The sequence below is a fragment of the Suricata suricatta genome, chromosome 13 (genome assembly GCF_006229205.1).
Source record: "Suricata suricatta isolate VVHF042 chromosome 13, meerkat_22Aug2017_6uvM2_HiC, whole genome shotgun sequence".
Classification (NCBI taxonomy): domain Eukaryota; kingdom Metazoa; phylum Chordata; class Mammalia; order Carnivora; family Herpestidae; genus Suricata; species Suricata suricatta.
In genome coordinates this window covers 83,841,109-83,862,667 of record NC_043712.1, presented here as the reverse complement: position 1 = coordinate 83,862,667, position 21,559 = coordinate 83,841,109, and the positions used below count along the sequence as shown (strand labels likewise).

General features: G+C 48.1%; 1 protein-coding gene and 1 long non-coding RNA gene across 3 annotated transcripts in view; one reads left to right on the top strand and one right to left on the bottom strand.

The window, feature by feature from the left end:
• GLIS3 (GLIS family zinc finger 3) overlaps positions 1–21,559 on the top strand; it is a 430,817-nt gene that overhangs the window by 214,158 nt on the left and 195,100 nt on the right. The gene's annotated exons all lie outside the window — the stretch shown is intronic.
• Positions 13,362–18,011, bottom strand: LOC115276419. Of its 2 annotated transcripts, XR_003901932.1 has the most exons (6): positions 17,673–18,011; positions 17,114–17,340; positions 16,167–16,286; positions 15,305–15,505; positions 13,579–14,201; positions 13,362–13,488 (listed from the first exon to the last, which is right to left on the bottom strand). It is a non-coding gene; the product is annotated as an uncharacterized LOC115276419 (long non-coding RNA). The 2 variants fall into 2 exon arrangements; XR_003901931.1 differs by having other exon boundaries at positions 13,362–14,201.

The following is a 21,559-nucleotide window of genomic DNA, read 5'->3' as shown; positions in this document are numbered from 1 at the left end:
GTTATATAGCAGCCGGTGTGGATGTGTGTGAATATTTCAACAATCGGTACCTGAGCCACCGCTCTGGGAATCTCTGTCTCCCAGACTTTCTGAGGCAGTTCCAATGAAGCCGTAACCCCCTTGGGATCCAAGGCGGCTGTTGGTGGCCATGATGATTGTTAAATCTTTTGTGTCCTGACCCATGTGCTCATGTGAGAATTTGCTCAGACAGCCCTGGTGTTCATCGGAGCCTGTGGGAACCCTGCCATCCGTCCCCCGCAATCTGGGCCTGTGATATCTGGTACGGATGGAGGCCTGCCGACTCCACCAGGAACCCACAGCTGTGCCCGCCCTTGCCCACTCCGAATGCGTCTTCCTGCTTGCTGGGGACCCTTGCGGCGTGAAAGAACTCAGCCAAGTCACCGGCACTCCAAAGCTGGTTTTTTAGGAGGACCACGCTGCCTCTTTCCAGAAAGGGGCAAAAATGTGGGAAGTAAAAAAGGTGGTGAGACTTTGCGCAGGGGTCTGAACAGGCGGACAGGCCAGCTCTGGTTATGTGCCCGGCGGCTGGCCGGCCGGCGTCTGAGCAGGGGCGAGATTCCCGAGGGAGTCTGCCGCTGGGACGTTGGGTCACCCCAGGGAGGACTTGGGTTCCGAAAGAGACGCTGCCGCCTTTCTCTCCTCGTCTTCAAAGACGCCCTCATGCGCCCTGCGAAGAGATGCTTCTCCTCGTGTTAGGTCATTGCCTGTGGAGCAATTTAATAGAATTTAAAAATAAGCACACAGTTGAATACCATAATGCGGTTAGGCCAGCTGTTTCTGGCTGTGCAAACTAACCTTTTTTCTGTCTCTGAGAGTGGCTCACGCTATTTCCTGCACGCACCAAGCCACGGCGCAACTGCGGGAGAGCTCCGTACAATACCAGCCTGTGAGCGAACCCGCGGGGGCACGAGCTGTCAGCAGGGCCCCTCACGGCACACGAGGCATCTCCCAGCTCCGCGTCCAGCCTTCCACCTTCTCCTAAATCACATTCTCTTCTCTCGATCCTCCCGAAAGTCATTCTGAATTAAAAATATAATGTTTGCTTTCCATGGCTTAGCTTAAGTGTTGCATTGTGTTTAACTCTACCATGCCCTTCATGATAGAATGTGCTAGAGGGTCAGAGTAGGATTTGGTGCTCAGATGTTCCGACTCACCCCTCGTTTTTCAGGATTTGTCCGAGTTCAGTATGAACACGCAGAATTGTGGTGAATGGTGCAGAGGATCAGTTTCATTGAGGCTTCCAGGGTCATAGGTGAGATTGGGGAGCACTGTGGGGCTCCTTCCCTCCCTGAGTCTTAAGTCTTACCCAGACTCCCTCCTGGGGAGGCTGCTGGAAAAGTTGGAAGCAGAGAGCAGAGGCCTTCCTGGGTTTGCCAGACCCAGCCCTGGTTCAGAGGGTGTGGCTGACTCCCTGGTGAGCTGGCTCCGGTGGCTGTCACACTGTCCTCAGTACTGGTCTCTCTTCTTCCCCAAGGAATGGCCAGGAGGACTAGAATCCTCCGTGGAGGAGCTCCCTCCTAAGGAGGACCTCGATCTTCTCTCGAATATATGAGGATAGGAGTGGAGAGCTTTGCTTATACCTTTCTGTCCCAGCACCGTCCATCCGAGGGAAGCTCACTGGCCTTGTCCAGAGTACTCGGAGCTACTTTTCCATGTCACAGCAAGAGCGTCCAGAGATGACCAGGATGCCACTGTGGAGCCAAAGTGCCAACTTGAGATTCTTCACAAGGCCTTCCCTGGCTGAGCTGGGGCTGAGCTCCCATGGGGCCGCACACTGAGCTCACTCTGTTTTCACCCTGACAGCATTACATTAAAGTTCTTTCAGGGGCACCTGGCTGGCTCAGTTGGTTACATGTCTGACTTTGGCTCAGGCGATGATCTCATGGTTTGTGAGTTGGAGCCCCGTGTCAGGCTCTGTGCTGACAGCTCAGAACCTGGAGCTGCTTCAGATTCTGTGTCTTTCCTTCATTCTGCTCCTCCCATTCTCATGCTCTGTCTCTCTTTCTGTTTCTCAATAATAAGTAAACATTTAAAAAAATTGAAGTTCTTTCTCCTCCTAGATTGGGAGCTCCTTTAAGCCAGAGACCATATATTAGTCATTTTTCTATCTCTGCCTCCTAGCATAGTGCCTGGATTGTAGTAGGTCCTCAGTAAATATTTGTGAAACTAAAATGAAAGGAAAATTAAGCCAGCTGCTAGAGGTCTTTACATGGTTGGTCTAAGGGTATGGATTTGAGTCTATTTGTAATTGGGAGCAATAGCAGGTTTTAGTGGATTGGCCTGGTCAGAACTGGAATATAAGACTAAAAAAGTAGTATTTTAGAAAAGCATAGACTCTTGAGGTTTAAAAGGACCTTAAAAGATGACCTAATCCTTCTGCCCATTCTACAGCTAACACTCTTCTAGAACTTCCCTTGTAGTGGTTATTGGGCCTTTGAACACCTGTCTAGGTAGCCTATTCTATTTCCACAATCAACTCAAATACCCTCTATAGCTTAATCCCTAATCCTGTCCCTTGGAGGTATCTAAACAGAGTATTGCTTCTTTTCCACCTGAAAGCCTTTCCTTAATTTCAAGAAAAATGGGCATGTCTCCTCACCCACACTTGTCACATAAGCACACCTAGTTCATTCAGCATTCCTCATTTGTACAATTTACAGTTCCTGCACAGCCCTCTAGCTGTCCTCTGAATATGTTCCAGGGAATGCACGTTTCTCAAAACATACATCACTAAAATTGAACGGGGTATTCCAGGAAGGGTCCAGCACAGAAAGGGTTCATTACCTCTCTGATTCCAGAAACCACATGCACGTTAAATGTAACCTCACTCGTTCACTCTGTTGATGACCTTGACCCATCTCTGAATCATATTTAGCTTTCTGTTGATGAAGACATAGTATTTTCCTGTGCCGCGCCTGAAACCAGGCAGCTGCCAACTTCTCCTGATGTTGTTGCTTTTTTGGACCCAAGTGGAGACCATCACATCCTGCTAGACCTAGCCCGTCTCGCGTGTCTGCCACACCTCTCTGGTTCTGTACCATGCCATACAAAGGTGTATTTGTGACCTTTCTCAGCCCTGGGACCTCCAAAGATGTACTTTCCTGTTACTTCCTATTCAAGTTCGTATGAAAAGGGGGGGTAGATAGGCCAAGGATAGAGTTCTGTGGTGTGCTGCTAGAAACCCCTCTTGAAGTTAGATGTCAACTCTGAAAATGGCTTATGACAAGTTTTACATCCCTACCCCGTAATTTATAAGACTATCATAACAGACCTTATAAACTGCATTGTTGAAGTCTGCATTTTGGTATAATCAAAGGGGAAAATGAGCTTAGGCAGATATGGCCAATTCTGAGTACAATTTTGCTGCCTCTTGGTGATTGTAATTTCTTTTTCTGGCTTCCCATGAAAAATCCTTTTAATAAACCATTTCTGATTTTTCCCAAGATTTCCCAAGGTGACCGCTATATAATTTTTGAATCTACCTTCTTCTTCATTTTGAAAACATGAATGACATTTGCCATTCCCTCCCCCCCTCCCGCCCCTCCAGCCTTTGGTGCATCTTCCATTTTCCATAATTACTCAGAGGTTTCTGGAAGCTCTAGCGGTCTCTGCTGCTGGGACTTGAATATCTAGGCTGTGATTCTGAGGCTATGTTTAATTTCACCTTAAGCCTGCTGTCAGATTTTTTCCAGGCCTTGGCTGCTGAGACCAGAACTAACTTTTTATCCCCAGTTGTTACATTGCATGTACAGAAGTAAGAAGTAAAAAAAAAAAAAAAATTCCAGAACGCTCCACCTCTTGCAACTTTCTATTTAGATTAAATGCGCAAGATCCAGTGCGTACATTGCATTCTTTCATTTGCAAGTGTCCTTCTTCAAGTAATAGAGCTTATTATAAGGATGCAGGGGCAGTATTGCTCCTTAGAAACACGAAATTGAATCAAGAAATGGCCAGGACTTGGAACTGGGAGATCTATGGCCTGAGCACTGGCCTGTGTGGCCACCGTGGGAGCTGCCCTATGCCAAGAGTAAATCCAATGCCTTTTTCTTTTTCTTTTTTTTTCTTTTTTCCTGCCCCTACAGCCGATCTCAGACTCCCTTCCTCCCACCTTCCTCTTCCTTCCTTCCTTTCTTTCTTTTCCTCAGCTCCTTTCTTGCCTTGTCTTTTACTGATGTGATACCAAACAATGCAGTCGCTCATTCTCTCCCTCAGAATTTATACATCCTTGTCTGTTGGACTCAGCCAAAGCTTCGCCTCACCTCTGACCTCTTGTGGTCTATTTCTTACCCCTTCTCATGTCCATGGGGGGATTTTTAAGATGTTGTCTGCAATAATTTAGGGGAGAGGACTGCCCAAAGTCTTTGAGAAATTAAGTCATCTGTACTGGTCCTGGTAGGATGGAGCATTTTCCAGGGTTTTGCTGTTCTCTTCAAACAGATACGAGAAAGCCCGCTAATGTCTCTGAATCTCTGGTGGTGTTGTGAGCAGTCACGGCCTAAGTCATGCCCACAGTCTCTTTCTGAGGATAAGTGCTTGCCTTCTGGGCTGCCGTGTTCTTCTCCACTTGACCCTGGCTCAGACATGGCTGACTGGATGGCACTCGTGCCCCTGACCCAGAGAGAGCCAATCGACGGGCTGGCGGGCAGGAAGTGCTTCCCCCACAAGGATGAGAGGGGCCAATCAGATTGCTTCTCCTCTGAAGGATCGTAACTGAAAATGGAACTAGGACCAGGCAAACAGGAGCGGGAGATAAAAACCCAGAGAGAAACTCAGAGAGACCAGGGAGAGACTAGGCACTCTTCTTCTAGGGGAGAGGGGCAAGGTGTATTTCCTGTCCCTTTGGACAGATCCATATAATTACATACATAACTACTTTATGCCTATTTCATAGAGCGTGGCACAAGAGAATGGAAATGGGACGTTTTGCAGGCAAGTCCTCTACGTTGATTCAAAGACTTCACTCTTTCTTCTCTTGTAGGAGCTCCGTTTCCCTCTTGCATAGACCCCTCCCTGCCATCCATGCTGCTGGGCATGCCCTCGAGGTCTCCTGGCTCCTTTGGGATGTGAAAGGGGTGCCTGCCGGTTTTCTTCTTTCATGCTGGCCTCTGTTGGTGACGTTTGCCTGTTTCACCTCCGAACTGTCCCCTAGTGTTGGGGACTCCAGCTGGCCGTGGGTGCTGGCCAGAGCTCCAGGTGCTAGGCTCTGCCCTCCTGCAGCGGCTACACCTGGAACCCCGTCAGAGAGTTCCAGAGCTGGACACTAGCTCAAGTAGTAAGGAGAGATTGTATTCAGGAGCTATTGCAATCGGTGAAAAGAGATGCCAGTGTAGAAGTGGGCTCAAGTCCAAATATATGTGGGAATTCATAGCCAAGGAGCAGGATGAAGGGTTCAGTAGGTGGAAAATTACCAAGAGAGGCCATGGAAGATGGAGGGACTCTTACCGCAGTGGACTAGACAAGTCAAGAGTGGGGCTCAGCGATGAGGCCTCGTTGGATGTGACATTTGGTCAAGGAGACGGTCTTTGTCAGCCTTCACCCCACCGAGTTTGTATTGCATTTCTAGAACCCCAGAAGAATTGGAGCTGCGTCTCGTTCTTGTCTTAAATGAGGGTCTTGTCTCCCTTTTGTGTTACTCGGTTACTTTCTGCTAAAGAGGTTCTGCCTTGGTTTCCAGTAGCTCAGACACGGAGGGAGAACACATCTTTCTGGTTGTTGGTTCGGGCTTCAGGCACAAATCTGTGGCAACCAGGACCTGTAGGGGGAAAAGGGTTTCCTGAGAGCAACCTGAGTAACAGATGGAATGCAGTACTCGAAGCCATGCCATCCCGGCCCTCCGAAGCCGAGGCCTCGCTCAGGACCATCTTGGGACCTCACAGTCTCTTTCCTTACTCTTACGTGATAGCCCTCCCCAGCCCTGCCTGCAGACGGACCCTATGGGACCTCGGACCAGCCACGCCTGGATACCACCTGGGGATCCAAACGGTGCAAGCCAGAACTGCCCCTCACCCACCCCACCCTCCCCACTGTGCCCACTGTCCCCACCCTCCGTATACTTGGAAAGAAAAGACATGGAAAACTCAATGTACCTTAGCCTGACCCCTGCCTCAAAACTAGGAAAGCTGCATTCCTTTCTCAACTATCCGCCCTTCATACTTTATTTTTTTAAAGTCATTTGCAATATTTTATTTATTTTGAAAATGTACTTATTTAAATTTGAGGTAGTTAACATACAGTGTAGTATTGGTTTCAGGAGTAGAACCCTGTGATTCATCACTTACATAGAACACCCAGTGCTCATCCAGCAAGTGCCCTCCTTAATGCCCATCACCCACTCAGCCCATCCCCCGACCCACCTCCCCTCCAGCAACCCCCAGTTTGTTCTCTGTATTTAAGAGTCTCTTAAATACAAAGCGTCTCTTTGCCCTCCTCTCTGTTTGTATCTCATTTTCCTTTTCTTTCCCTATGTTCATCTGTCTTGTTTCTCAAATTCCACATACGAGTGATATACAGCATTTTTCTCTGACTTACTTCGCTTAGCATAGTACACTCTAGTTCCATCCAAGTTGTTACAAATGGCAAGATTTCATTCTTTTTTATTACACAGTAGTATACCACATCTTCTTTTATCCCCTTGTCACTCAATGGACATTTGAGTTTTCCCCATAATTTGGCTATTGTCGATAGCACCTCTATAAAGATTGGGGTGCATGTGCTCCTTTGAATTAACATTTTTGTATCCTTTGGATAAATACCTAGTAGTGCAATTGCTGGGTCATAGGGTAGTTCTATTTTTAATTTCTTGAGGAGCGTCCATACTGTTCTCCAGAGCGGCTGCACCAGTTTGCATTCCCACCAACAGTGCAAGAAGGTTCCCCTTTCTCCATATCCTCGCCAACATCTGTTGTTGCCTGAGTTGTTAATTTTAGCCATTCTGACAGGAGTGAGGTGGTGTCTCATTGTGGGTTTTGATTTGTATTTCCCTGATGATGAGTAAGGTTGAGCATCTTTCCGTGTGTCTGTTTGCCATCTGGATGTCTTCTTTCAAAAGGTCTATTCATGTCTTCTGCCCATTTCTTTGCTGGATTATTTGTTCTTTGGGTGTTGAGTTTGATAAGTCCTTTATAGATTTTGGATACTAGCCCTTTTTTTTTGATATGTTGTTTGCAAGCGTCTTCTCCCATTCTGTCATATTTTAAAAAGATGAATTTCTGACAGAACCACTTCAGGACCCTTTCCAAAGAATTGATGTTTTAGTGAAAGCGATTGGAAAGAGAAGGACAGGTTTACAAGACGTGAGATGCAGGCGTTAACCTGAGCCCTTGGCGGGGGGGAGGGGACTGGAGCTGTGAGCGCAGAGACCCACAGTGAGGGGTCATGCTCCTGAAACAGGGTCCTCTGTAGAAGAACGGCCATTTCTTTTGATATTTCCAAAACGGTCACTCTTGGGTTTGCCCTGCTTTCTCGTGCACCATTTTTCTTTTCAAAAAAGTGCTAGTGGTTCTGTGTCCTGGTGCGTAGCTGCAGCCTCCTTATAAACGCGTGCGCTCGAGTCTTCACTGAAAGACCTTCCCTTTGGAAAAGTGTTTTCCAGGAGCACAGCATTGATTCCAGAGAGCTCTCGCAGCTTTTACTGTCGCTTTTCACAGGATGCCACCGTTTGTTTGTATTTTCCCCACAGTTTTTGTTTTTGGTAGTTTTGTTCCATTCTAGTGGCAGCTGAAGTGATTTTTGAGTGTTTGCAGCATGATGTTAATTAACCAAATGTTTCAACCTGGAACTTTAAACACCTGGGCCGCCATAAATTGCTCTGAATCCGTGTGGAGAATCTCAGCACGGTGGGTGTTGAAGATTTGGGATAAAACAGAGTAGATGGTGAGAGGTTTTATGCTCTCCTTGTTTTGTGAGGCGAAATAAACCCAGACAAGGAGGTGTGGGGCTCCTTAGCAGAGTTTATAGGTCGCAGCGGCTCCAAGCCTCTGTCTGAATGTGGATCCCTGAGGTTTAGTCCACGTTTGACCTGTTTCCACTTCACTTCCCTGTTCGGCCCGTCCTAGGGCTTGATATATTTTAAAGCTCGGAGAGATGCAAGTGGGGTCAAGGCTGGCCACGGGAACCGCGAGGGTGTCGGGCGAGATGTTGGCACCCACTTGGTTATTTCTTCCCGCTCGGGATCCCGGCCCACAGGGCATCTACAAAAAGAAGCATATTCAAATGGAAAAGGAAGCACGGCTTTATTAACAACTGAGCAGGCACCTGATAACCTCACAGAAACACCTGCACGAGAAAGGGGGCCTTGCTGGGGCCGGAGTGCATCAGGATGGGCGCGCCTTTCTTCCCCCCAGTCCGAGCTGTCAGCGCTGGAGCGGATTGAGAACAGGTGACATGTCTCTGGCAGGGTTGTTCAAAAGCAGCACTAATGACATTTCTAACTCTCTCTTGTGGGGGGCCGTCCTGTGCAGGATGGGGTGTCTGGCAGTCTTCCTGGCCTCTTACAAACTCCATTTCAGTAGTAAAGTTCACCCACCGTTGTCTTGACAACCAAAAGTGTCTAGAGGCATACGTGGCCACACCTCCCCTGAGGAGGGGGCGGGGCTACAGTTGCCCCCTTGCTGAGAATGACTCGCCTATGGGAAGCACACCCTAACTGGTCTGGGTTTCCCAGTGATAACCAGGCTTTGAAGCCCACGCTGAGTCATGGACCCATGAGGAGAGGATCCAGGAGAAGCCTTTTAAAATTGAGTGCAGAATGTGATTGAAGCTCTTTCAGACGTTGGCTTCCAAATGTTCACTTATTAGAATTATCTAGGAGCTCTTATTTTATTTTATTTATTTATTTATGTCTTTATTTTTTTATTTTGAGTGACAGAGACAGAGAGTGAGCGGGGGCGGGGCAGAGAGAGAGAGGGAGACACAATATGCGAAGCAGGCCCCAGGCTCTGAGCTGTCAGCACAGAGCCTGAGGTGGGGCTCGAACCCACGTACTGTGAGATCATGACCTAGGCGGAAGTAGGCTGCTTAACCGACTGAGCCACCCAGGCGCCCCATCTAGGAGCTTTTAAAACTTCCGGTGCCCTGGCCACATTCCAGTGTCAATTAAATCTGCATCTTGGAGGGTAGAACCCCATCATCATGGTTTTTAACGCTTCCTAGGGATTCCAGTCTGCCCCCAGATTTGAGAAGAAGTGCTTTCACATACAGTCACTAGTTAAGATGCGGCCAAATCGCCTGGCGGGCAGATGTCCAGTGTTACTGACCACCTCCTGACTAGAGCGGTAGTTCCCAAACCTCAGCATGCAGCAGAATCACCGGGAGGGCTAGATACTGAGAAAGAGATCTTTAGGTCTGGGGTGGGGCCTGATGTTTTGCATTTCTAAGAAGTTCCCAAGTGGTGCTCATTGGGCTGGACCAGGAAGCTCCTTTGAGAACCCCTGGACCATCTTACCTGAGGAGGAGGGGCTCCAGAGTCACCACCGGATGCCAGGCCCAGAAATACTCCCCATGCACCCTGTTCCCTCACCTCTTCATCTTCTGGTGTTTTCTCTTTTTTCCATCTTGCATGACTCGTGGCTCACTTAGTTCTATAGAAGGCCCTCTCATTACCAACCTTAATAGTCCTTGCGAGTGCTCAGAATTTTCATCCAGAAATTTCTCATGCCTTCCCTATCCATAGTCATTGAGTCTGTTTTTCTCCATTTGCCTAGCATTGAAGATTTTAGGGAAATACTTTTTATTTACTTTTATTGTTTTCAGATCACCCTTATTTGGTGATACACCATCAGTGGGGATTTCTTCCATTTTTACTGCAAATACATCATGTTGTAACACTTTGTTATTGAAATTGATCTGGGGCCTCACTTAGAAATCTAACCACCATTTTCAAACAATGAACTTTTGACAGAAAATCTTTGGAATTAGGAGACTGTATAGTCAATGTAGCAGGTTTTTTTTTTTTTTAACCTATGAGGTGTCAGCTGCTGTGACTTAAACATGTCGTTTAAAGCATGATTGTGTTGTTCTAGACCCCTTGGAAGACCAAGGCCAACCCGCATGTCCCTATCTCTATCTCCCGTTGAAATGACTGTCCATCCAGAAATAAGGTAATAATGGGTCCATGTTTGGTCAGTTAAGTCCCAGGGTTATGCAGAGGGCTTTTGTGCAAGGTGACCACATGGGGTCCCTTCATGAAATAGGAAGCCTCTGTTACCCCGCTGCTCGGAATCCTTTGGAGCAGGGCTGCCTGGCCTCTGGACACACAGCTCTTCCCAAACATTTTGAGACCGACTGTCCCTGTGTTTGGAATTTGCCCATTGGCTTTGCAGAGTCACCTGCTGACAGACCTTTCTGGGACCCGAGCAGAAGCTGTTGGGATGGAAGTTGGAAGAAAACAAGTCTGCCTTAGCAAGTACAGTGAGAACGAGTGTCAGACAGGGGAGCCAGAAGCTCTGGCGCTAACGGGTGGTGTGACCTTGGACAAGCTGCTTGCTCGTTTGTCCTGCCTTCAGCTTCTGGTCTATGAAATTGAGGGGGTGAGGCCGGGGCAAGCCTCCCTCCGGTGCCGCCGCCCTGTGGTTCCGAGAAGAGGTACTTTCTGTAGGATGCTGGCCTGTGCAGGCACAGCTCTCCCATGGGAGGGGAACATAAGCTTCTCCCATAGCTGGTGAGTCAGGGCAGTACATTGGTTGGAGGAGGGAGAGACTGGTGTCTGGACACCAGTAGAGAGTGTCTGGCCACCTCTCTGCTTTGCCCTTCAGCGGCTAAACAGCACTGCAGCGGGCAGCGAGGAGAAGGTGTTCTCTCCTTCAAGCCCCGAATGTTACTCCTCACAACCATTTTTTATCTTTGCCAAAATACCTGACTAGGTACCTCTGCCGGACCATCTACAAGGATAACTAGGCGGCCTGGCAAATTCCATACTAAGCAGGTGGCCTGTGGAAGCAGCCGAGGGATGGATGGGGTCCTTAAAGATGTTCTCTCTTGAAATCTTCCAGAAAGGCAGGATGCGAGTGAGTTCTGGTGCCCAGCCCCAGTTACGCTGCTTTTCTTTTTCCTGTCTTGCCCAGGTTTGTGGGAAAGTAATGTAATGGCTCCTCGTGCGGTGGTGGGCTCTCAGCTTGACCCAGAGGCTCACAGGGAGCGAAGCCGGGGCGGGGGCGGAGGGGGGGGGGTGCGAGTCAGGCAGTTCCTCCGCTCTGTGTAGAGATCACGGGCAGGCAGGAAGCAGGTGAGCAGAGTCAGGAGGGAGCCTGAGGCGTCGCCTTCCTGATATTTCTAGATCACTTGAACACTTGTGATATTTCTAGACCAAGAACACTTGTCTGCATCATGTTTAATGCGTGTAAAGGCCGGGCCCTCGCCTTTAAGAAATAAGGATTAGGAAGCTGCGCAAATGTAAACTTGGAAGGAAAAGAATGAGCAAAGGAGCACTAGAGAGTTCAGTGCATGTGGGTAAACTCTGTCACAAGCCAACGGGCCGCTTCTCTTTATAACAGGCACAGAGCAGGGGTTTACGGAGTGGATTCCTGGGCCCACTCCTGAGATAAAAACATTAAAGGAACATGCCCAGGAAATTCTTTTTCCTTTTCATCAGGACAAAGCAGCCTATTGAGACCTGGGCAAGCGTATTGGATTTCACCTTTAATCTCCCGCACGTCAGTCTCTTTACAAGAGGTCATTCTCTGAAAGGTACAAGCCAGGGGTGCCTGGCAGGGAGCCCCAGAGTGGCCTTTATCATCTTGATGACAATTTTTCCAATTTAGTTAACAGTTTATTCAGTTATAAAACTACAGTGACTCATGTAATTAGAGGTTTCCTTCTGTGTCCACAGAGAGGATTTTTGGAGCTTGGTAACAAGTTGGGCAACTTTTCTGCCACACTTCAAAAGAAGTAGTCAGTCACGGGGCCATATTTTTAGAATGTCAGACCTGGAATATGGCCGGCTGCTAATCATCCTCAAATAAAACCCTTGATTAATTACAAAATGAATTCTCCAAGAGTGACAGAATTTGCTTGGGCCTCATTGAAGTCTCACCAGGTCACCTCTTCCAAGCCAAGTGAACAGGAAGAGGGAAGAGAGGTTCTCCTCCACTGGTGTTCCACTTAAAACAAACACAGAAACAAAAACGAAAAGCTACAGGGCTCACGACGATGGACGGGAGATCCCGTGAAAGCTTTTATCCTATGAAGCGATTTTTATTTTGCCCTTCCTGGATTTCGTGTCTTCCTTGAACGAGGGTGGGCTGAAAGGTGTGTACAAAATATCCCCACAACGCCGAGCGCTGTGAAAGTTCTCCACAGCTGTCATAATAATAGTTCATTAAATAAACGTTTTGTTTTGTTTGTTAAGCTGCTTGAATAGTTCATGAGCAGAAATGAATCACAGCAACTCTTGGAAAGATATTGCAAATTAACCGAGTGACCACAGGGCAGGATGAAAATCTGAAATGTGAAATTGAAGAGAATTCCGGCTAGGATTTCCTTGTCCGGGTGCTCATTTCTTTTCGTGTTCCTGAGCAGCTTATTTTTCATCTCCTAGGGTCATAGGTTATGGTACTGCCTGGGCCTGGGCCGTGAGAGGCCTGCCCAGATCCACTGTTACTCAGTGTGTATGTGTGTGTGCGTGCGTGCACGTGTGTGTCCCTGCAGCCCTCGGCATAGCCTGGCTTATGAGATATTCACAATTGGTGTATTTATGAAACACGTGTATGACACGTATCAGATGGCAGCTACTTTTTTAGATAAAAAAATCAGCTCACTTAATCCTCACGATAACCCTGTCAGATAAGCAGGCCCTCCTGTCCCCGCTTTGCAAACAAGAAAACTGCCACTTGGAGAGGTTAGTAATTTGCCCAAGGTCACAAAACTAGGAAGTGACAGACTGGAATTTAAATCCCAGACCTTGTGATTTGGGAGCCTGTTGATCTCTGCTCCTGTGTCGTTTCGCTCGATAAATCTTTGTTGAAGTGGAAAGAAGTCTTATCTGTGACGAGTTTAAAAGCAAATTCCCATGTCATTTCATTTGATCCTCAAAGTACCAGTAAGGAGGCCTTAACTCTTCCTCTTCCCATTTCAGGACAGGCACTGTGGGCTTGAACAAGTGGATGAGTTTCCCAAAGGCTAGTGAGGTATAGGGGCGAAGGTGGGAGCCTGGCCCCCCTGGCTTCAGCTCTGGCTTGCTTTCTGCCGGAGCTGCCGTCGAGTAGTAACACCCACGAGCAGGTGTCCACTTCAGCCCCTTTTATTTCCAGCCCCCTTCCTTCTGGCTTTCATCTCTCCGGAGTCAGTAGTTGACGCAACTCGAAGAGGGGTGTGTGTGTGTGTGTGTGTGTGTGTGTGTGTGTGTGGTGTGTGTGTGAGAGAGAGAGAGAGAGAGATGGGCGGGGCGTTTGCATCAGGGTGGCTTCCTCAGAGTACCAGCTTTTCTGCAATTCCTCCTGGTGCATCACGCATACTGTGTCTCCAGCCCCTGCCCTGTGAACACATAGCAGTCACATGGCATGGTAGGAATGGGTTTGGGAAGTCAAAGTTAAGTAGAACATTCTCGGGTAGTGTTCTGTTTACCGGGCACCTGCTGGTATCTGGACCCCAGGACTTGAGGCTTCAGGTCCGCAGAGTAGTCCCTGCCCTGTTTCCATGTGGCACCCTTCGCATCGCAGACGGCAACTGCCTTCTTGGCTCAGGCCTGGACTGGCTATTGGCAGAAACGGTCATGAATTTGGGCTGATTTCTCCACTTCTTTCCCAGTGGGAATCTCCAGTTCGGTTCAGTTCAGTTCATGTTGTCCGTTCTTTCTCAAAAACAGAATCTTTCTTTATATAGAGTCTGTTTATATTTCATCTCATTCCACAGAAGTAAAGGTAAATTAAAGGAAATGCAAAATAGAAAAATACGAGTGAAAAGTAGAAAGCAAGGGTGGGAGAAGAGAGACACGAGAACAGGGCGAGACCTGAGGATAAGAGGTTTGACTTCTGGCCCCTCGGCTAGAAGACAAACCAACAAAAACAAAATGCAAAATGCAGTTGATTCCAGAATTCTTGTAGATGAGGAGAACAAAAGCTTTTAAAGGAGAATTCTCTCTAAGGTTCCTTTTAGATGGTAATTCTGCGTAAAAAGCCATAGGCATTGTGGGTATAAAGGTGACCTTGAGTCTTTCAGTCTAGCAGGTGAGTCAAGCAAATTAAAGCCTGCAGATAAAATAAGAGAAGCTCAAGGGCAAGCCACTGTGGCTTGTGAGGGGAAGAGAGATTCATTCTAACAGGGGGTCTGGGAAGATGTCTGGAAATCACTCCTCACTGAGCCTCCAAGGGAGGCTTTGCTCTTGGTTGGAGAAGAACGAAGAGTTGGGCATTCAGGCTGTAGGGAGTGTTAGGAGATGTGGACGAGGCCACGGAGCTTGTGTTTAGGATGCAATCGGGAGACCATGTTTTGGGTCAAACAGGAGGGGACCCATGAGGGGGGCAAGACAGGGAGGGAGGTCAGTAGGAGGCTGTGCCTTTGAGGAAGGTGGAGGATTCCTGAGGAAGGACTGTGTCCTGACCTTGCACGGGAGGCTCATTCTGTCACCTGGCTGACTGTGGGGGCGCTGCTGGAGGGATGTCAGTCAGGGCACAGTGGCAATAACAGAGAAGCGGCTGGGCCCCAGCGAGGCCAGTGGCGGTGGAAATGATAAATAGAAAGTGGGGAGTCTGTGGGAGATCGAGGTAAAGAGATTCGGTCATACGTGGGGGTTTAACTAGAAGGCTGACAGTAGAACAGGGGAAAATCAGGAGGTGGGTTTGGGATATGCTGAGGTTATCCAGCTTGCAGGGATCTGCCTGGAGCTTCTGGTCCCAAACCAGTCGAGAACTTGGCTTCTGTTGACTAGATTCGTATTGAGCCATGGCTCACTAGCTATGTATTCTTCCACAAGGAATCTAAACCTTCATTTTCCTGTCTGTAAAATGGGGATCACATCAACCACGAGTGGTTGTGGTGAAGACTGAAGGAGAAGGTGCACATTGGGGAAGCACTCGCACACTGGAAAGCCCTAGTAAGCAGTCTCACGGGGATGATTTCTGCCCCCCGGGACTGTGAGGCTGGCCTTGGTTTCCTTCCCAGCTGTGTGCTTCTGCTCTTCTGCCTCATCTCCCGCCCTGTTGGAGACGCTCGCTTCCCTAAAACACGCGGGGCCTCGGCGCCCTGACTCACCCACAGCAGCACGGTGAGCTCGGGCGCCACCTTGCTGCTGCCTGAGGATCTGAAGGAGCGGGTCCCCCCGCCCCGCCCCCACCTCTGTGTGCCCACTCACCACTTGGTGATGGGGGACACTGCAGGGTACCAGGCGACATTCCACTTCTGAAGACAAGATTCAGAACTCCGGGTGTGCGCAACTGCGCCCCTCAACTCTTCAGCCAGCAGAAGAGCAGACGCTGTTGGAAGAGGGAGTGCCGGCCGTTCCGGTGCCCGTGGGCTCCCGAGCTGGCACTTGAACACTTGCAAATGGGACCGTCTGCAAAAGCAGCAGGAAGAGTGACAGGCAGTGGGAATTGCGATGTGGCCTTCTCTGGGTCCCTGAGGGCAGCTGGCGGTGGGAGAGGGCCTCTGAAGGGTCAGCGAATCATTCTGCTCTTCCTAATTACCAGGTCTCATGGACTCAGCTTTTTATTGGGAAACTCTCTCCCTAATTAACATATCCCTGCTCTGAACATGCTCACAGGTCTCCACTAATTCGAGAAACAGTGGAGAAACACACCAAGAGCTCAGCCTTAATTGAAAATATAATAATTAGGTTGTGCAATCTTCCCCTTCATGATAGAGCTAGATTTTTCTCAGGGCCTATTTCTTTTCTGATAATATTTAGCCCCGACAGAATTAATAAAAGTTTCCGGGGGATCTGTTACAGTTTTTTTTAAAACTCCATGACACGGTTTGAACCCAGAAAGGTCCCTAGGGCCCATGTCATTCCAGTTTTCTTGGATTCTTTGCCAGAGTCATCAGGCAATAAAACAAGTCCTTGTGTTGTGCCCGTGAATGGGATGCCATTTCATCGCAGTCACTGGCTTTTATTTTTAAAGTTGGTTAAGGACTATATTCAAGGAATGGACAGTGGTCAGATAGATGCAACATCATGCTTCAGTTTGGACAAAGGGGGTCCCTATGCCAGCACCTACCTGTACTTGAACTTGAATGTGCAGAGGGATCACCAGGAGATTTTGATGGAGTAGGCCCGGGGGCGGGGGGGGAATCTAGGATTCTCCATTTCTACAGGCTGCCAGCTGGTGTCCACGCTCCTGTTGAGGGAACACAGCTCCAATGGGCCCCACTCTGGGGGCCCTTCCCCATCGTCTTCCTTCCCTGCGAGACAGGAACCCACAGGTCCAAGGGGATGTGAGCACCCATAGTCTGGACCCCTCCTCCTAAACTTTGCTGTAAGGTACTTGTCCTAGAGTTTTGTGCCCAGATGCCTAGTGCCTTCTTCTAGGGTCTCTGGAATCTCTCCGGTTCATTCACTTGAGGGGCGAACAGTAGGGGGCACCCACTCTGGTCTAGAGGGAAAAAAAGAGCTGCTGATCGATCGCCTCTGATTTCTAATCCCAAGGGGGAAAATAGCATTACAGTCGACTAGATGAGAATTTAAAAAATTTTCCAAGGATCCCAAAGGATTTAAAAAAGAGTTTTTATAGTATTAAGGAAGAGGTCAGTGAGGTTTAAGTCTTAGATGTCTTTGGGGGAAATTACTGATTTGTATTTTAAGTTTGGATGATGGCTGTGACTTTCAGAATTAAACGATTCTCCGTTTCTGCAGAATGCATCTCCTTCACTGTCCTACGGTATCATGTCTTCTCAAGCTAGTGCCACCCTAGAAAGCAGGTAAAACCTGTCCTGCCCCTGAAACAGATAAGAGTTTTCTCATCTGTGCTCTACCGTGTTTGGATAAAAAAGCAAGAGGGAGAATAGAGAGCCCCGCACAGTCTTACGTGTTATTTTTATTACTTTCATTGCTGTCCGTGTGCCTATTTCTTATTCTCATGTGCTGTCCCTTTGACGTAGCTCATTGGCTGCGAATCCCTGTGATCTGCATTTTCATTTGCGGTTGGTAGGTGTCTGCGTTATTCACAGGTTCCCCGATCCAGAAGCAGGCAGAAGTGATGTGTGGTACTTGGGTCCAGGAAAGAGGTTATCCTCGTGGGGAGAAGTGGCGGGGAGTGGGCGTGAGGGGCTCCTGAGGTCTGGTTCTGTTCTGCCCTGAGCTGGAGGTACTGCGTGCGTGTGTGTCACTGAAAACTCAGCGGGCTGGAGCCTTAGGATTTGTACTCTTCTGTGTGTCACACTTAAGTAAACATTCTGCTGAAAAATAGAAAGAAGGAAAAAAGAAACCCCTGCTGCTTTAATGTCTCAGAGGTTCTTGATTTCAGTATAAAGGCTGCATGATTTCAGAAAATGGGAGAATCTTAAGTGCCGATGAAAGGAAAAGGAGGGGGATTTATTTTTGTTGAATATTTCCTCTGGAGTCCAGCATCATGTTACATAAAGCCCATGTTGCACATGGAGAAACTGAGGCCCAGAACATTTAAGAGACGCAGAGAAGCTCTTATTGCTGTGTATGTTGGACTCAGCAATGACCCTCGAGCGTCTGCGGTCAGAGTTCTCTACGTACGTGGTGTCTTTATACCTACCTCATGTTCGGAGGCTGTTTAATGGACGAATGAAGGGCTTCGGGGAAGGACAGGGCTTTGCAGCAGCTGCGGCCGCTCAGGTTTGTGCTGGTTCGGTCGGGCGTCCAGGTTGCAGGTGGGTCCCTGGAAGTGGAGCGGACTCTCCAGCACTGGGCTCCCCCTTCCTGCAGCGCCGCCCGCCTTCCCTTGGACAAGGCTGAGGAGTCTCAAGCGCTACTGACAGATTGACGGCCCTTAGTCGGAGCGCACCTCTCCGACGAGGGCCCCACCAGGGCCCTCCTCAGTTAGAGCCTGGCGTCTGAATGCCTTGTCGGCCTGCAAACTGGCAGCAGTCAGGGACTGGTTGGGAGGCTGGATTGAACAGGTTCCTAGTGAGCTGTCAAATGTGGTTGCTGAAATGGTTTCAATATGAGCTTATCAGACTGTTTAGGAACAGAGAACAAGCACAGTACGTGCTATTTATGGCTTTCACACTCTTGCAGCTAGAAACAAAGTAGAGCATGTCCCAGGCTCAGATTTAAATTAGAATATTCTGGCGTGCACAGATTAACTGAACAATAGATTTGAAAGACAAGAAGGGGCCTTGCATTTAGGGGGAAGCAGGAGAGAGCGCACAAGAGAAATCTGTCTGATTTTACAGTGCGATTTGAAAATGTTTCAATCCTCACATGAACTGGCTGTCCTTTCGCAGCTGTGGGGACGGGAAGGCATTGTAGTGGATCCATTTGTGAACCGTTTTCGCAAAACCCCTGCTGTGAACAACTGCCGAATTGCCTTGTTTTTCTTGTGGCTTAAAGACCTCTTCCGATCTTTCGAAATATGCTGAAATCACGGTAGCCACTGGGAAAGGACGAAGGGCTGTTCAGCTAAGTAGATGTGTCCTTTTAGCCAGTTTATTACTAATGTATCACGGACTGCTCCCCACCATGCTGGTGGAACTAAGCACCGGGTAGCACATCACGTGTGTGTGTTTTTGTGCAGAGGGTTCAGTGGGGCTCATTGTTGAGCTGAAGACAGGGCGGGGTTGAGATTGGAAGGAACCTCACTGCAGACCCCCCTCCCCTGCAGGTGCGTCCTCAGAGCCCGGGAACCCACGGAATGTGGAGTCAGATGTGGCTGTGAATCCAGCCCCACTTTGTACCAGCCGTGTGACGTGTTAGTTACTCTTCCCCTGCTCCTCTCTGCTCATCTCTAAGAGAGTGACAAGGCCTCTCTTGAAGGGATATTTTGTGAGGATTAAATAAGATACTGTTTACAGCACCTGATCCATAAATGTTAATTCTGTCCCACCTGCTGATTTGAACAGAGGAAACGATGTTGGTGAAAAGTGTCTTTCACTCTATTTAAAATAGAGACTAATGAATATACTTAAAGGAAACAGATGTTACAACGTCTTCCAGTGACGGAGCTCTTAGGTTTAGAAGGGTATGATTCCTTACAAAATGATATCTATCTTACTGTATTATTTTGAACAGAATTGGAGAGACAGATGAGTTTTTTCCCTCTCCGTGTGTACATGTGTGTGTGTATGCATTTTTGGAGCCACCTCAAGCATTTTTTTTGGAAAATGGAAAACAATGAAGAAATTTAAAATACATCCATTTTGATGCTTTCATTGAGTTTTCGTACTTAAATGCATATTAGTAAGACTCACTGTGTCATTGCTGCTTTGAATGAATAGAAAAGCATTGTCCTTCATCAGATAAAAAAATAATAAAAGTAATTGTATATTTGCCAGCAAAAAAAATAATAATGGACCTTTGCTTACGGGGCTTGATCAATAAAAATCTGCTGTAGCAAATCTAACGACTTAGTGTTTCTCTCTTCGTAAATACTACCTGGGTACATATCCTCGTTTCTAGCTCCAGAGATATTGAGGCCCTGTATTCTAAGTGCTTGGGCATCTATAATCTTGATGTTGGAACAAAGCCTTTGTGGTAACATTATCTTAGACAGTTGGACTGCTAGAACAAAATCCCACAGACTGGATAGTTTAGAAACAATAGAAATGTATTATTCACAGTTCTGGAAGCTAGGAAGTCCAAAATCAAGATTTGATGTCTGGGGGCACCTGGGTGGCTCAGTTGGTTAAGTGTCTGACTTCAGCTCAGGTCATGATCTCGTGGTTCGTGAGTGCGAGCCTCACGTCGGGCTCTATGCTGACAGCTCAGAGCCTGGAGCCTGCTTCGGATTCTGTGTCTCCTCTTCTCTCTGCCCCTCCCCGGTGCACACTGTCTCTCTCTCAAAAACAAATAAACATTAAAAGAAAAAAAGATTTGATGTTTGGTGAGAACCTGACTCTTTTGGTTCGTGGTCAGTCATCTTCCTGCTGTGCCCTGACCCAGCAGAAGGGGCAAGGGAGCCCTCTGGGGACAGCTACCAGGGCACTTCTGTCATTCATGAAGGCTGCACCCTCATGACCGGGTCACTTTCCAGGAGCCCCCCCTCCAAATGCCATCATAGTGGGGATGAGGTGTCCCTGTATGGACTCTGGAGGACACATTCCACCCACAGCACCGGCTAGCCGTACTCTCTCAGGTTTTTACTGTCTGCAGCTGATCATGTTCTTGGGATGGTAATTTGACCCAAAGCAGAAGTGAGGGCATGTTATAAAATTTGTTCTTCTCTACCATGACTTTTGTTTTCAGAAATCATTTGTGACACTTTATTCTTTTATTTTAAATTTTTATTATAATGTTTTCAATGTTTGTTTATCCTTGGCGGGGGGGGGGGGGGGGCGCAAATGGGGGAGGAGCAGAGAGAGGGAGACACAGAATCTGAAGCATTCCTGACCTGAGCCGAAGTTGGACACTGGGCGGTTCAGTCGGTTAAGTATCTGACTCTTGACTCAGGTCTTGATCTCAGGGTCATTACTTTGGACCCTGTGTTGGACCCTGTGCTGGGCGTGGAGCCTACTTAAAAAAATTTTTTTGTAGAGGCACCTGGGTGGCTCATTCAGCTAAGCGTCCGACTTCAGCTCAGGTCATGATCTTACAGTTCGTGGGTTCAAGCCCCTGCATCAGGCTCTGTGTTGACAGCTCAGAGCCTGGAGCCTGCTTCAGATTCTGTGTCTCCCTCTCTCTGCCCCTGCCCTGCTGACACTCTGTCTTTCTCTCTCAAAAAATAAACATAAAAAATTTTTAAAAAATTATAATGAATTTGTGAGACTCATTAATTTCACCTTTTTAGCTAAAAACAGGACCGAAGCATAGTGTATAGATGCTACTATCTAGTATCTAGAGACTTGATTCGTTCATCCATTTATTCATCCATCCCTTCTTCCAGAAGACATTTGTTGAATGTACTCTGCTGCTCATCACTGTGCTTAATTTAGTGCCAGGGACTAGGGCTCAACAAGGCAGGGCAGGCGTGGCCGTGGCCCCGTGGAGCTTGCTGATGGGAGAGGAGATGGACGCCAGTCAGAGATCCACAGGACGGAATTCGTGATGCCTGTAATAAACAGGAAGAAGTCTCATCAGGAGAGAGTTGGCATGGCTGTCTGGGAAACTGACGATTGAGCTGAGATTGGAAGGAAGAACAAACATTAAGAAAATCTTGCCTATAAACTCAAGGGCTTGGCCTCCATTGTTGCCATTTCTATCATTACAGTTTCAGGGGCGGTTGGGAGACCCTGCTCTCATGCACCTCCTCCCGTGCACTGTGTGGTGTGAGCCGCCCATCCATCATGCTCTCTCAGTTCCCCATGAACCAGTCTTTGTGGAAAACATTAGAGACGAGGAGCCCGAGTTTCCAGGGCTGCATTTAGTCCTCCGATGAATAGATTTAAGCAGTGGCCACAGGGAATGGCCCCTCTGGGTCAGCCGCCTGTGCTGCTCCAAACATGAACGGGGCTGATTCATAAATAAGTGTGGTCCTAAGTTTCTCCC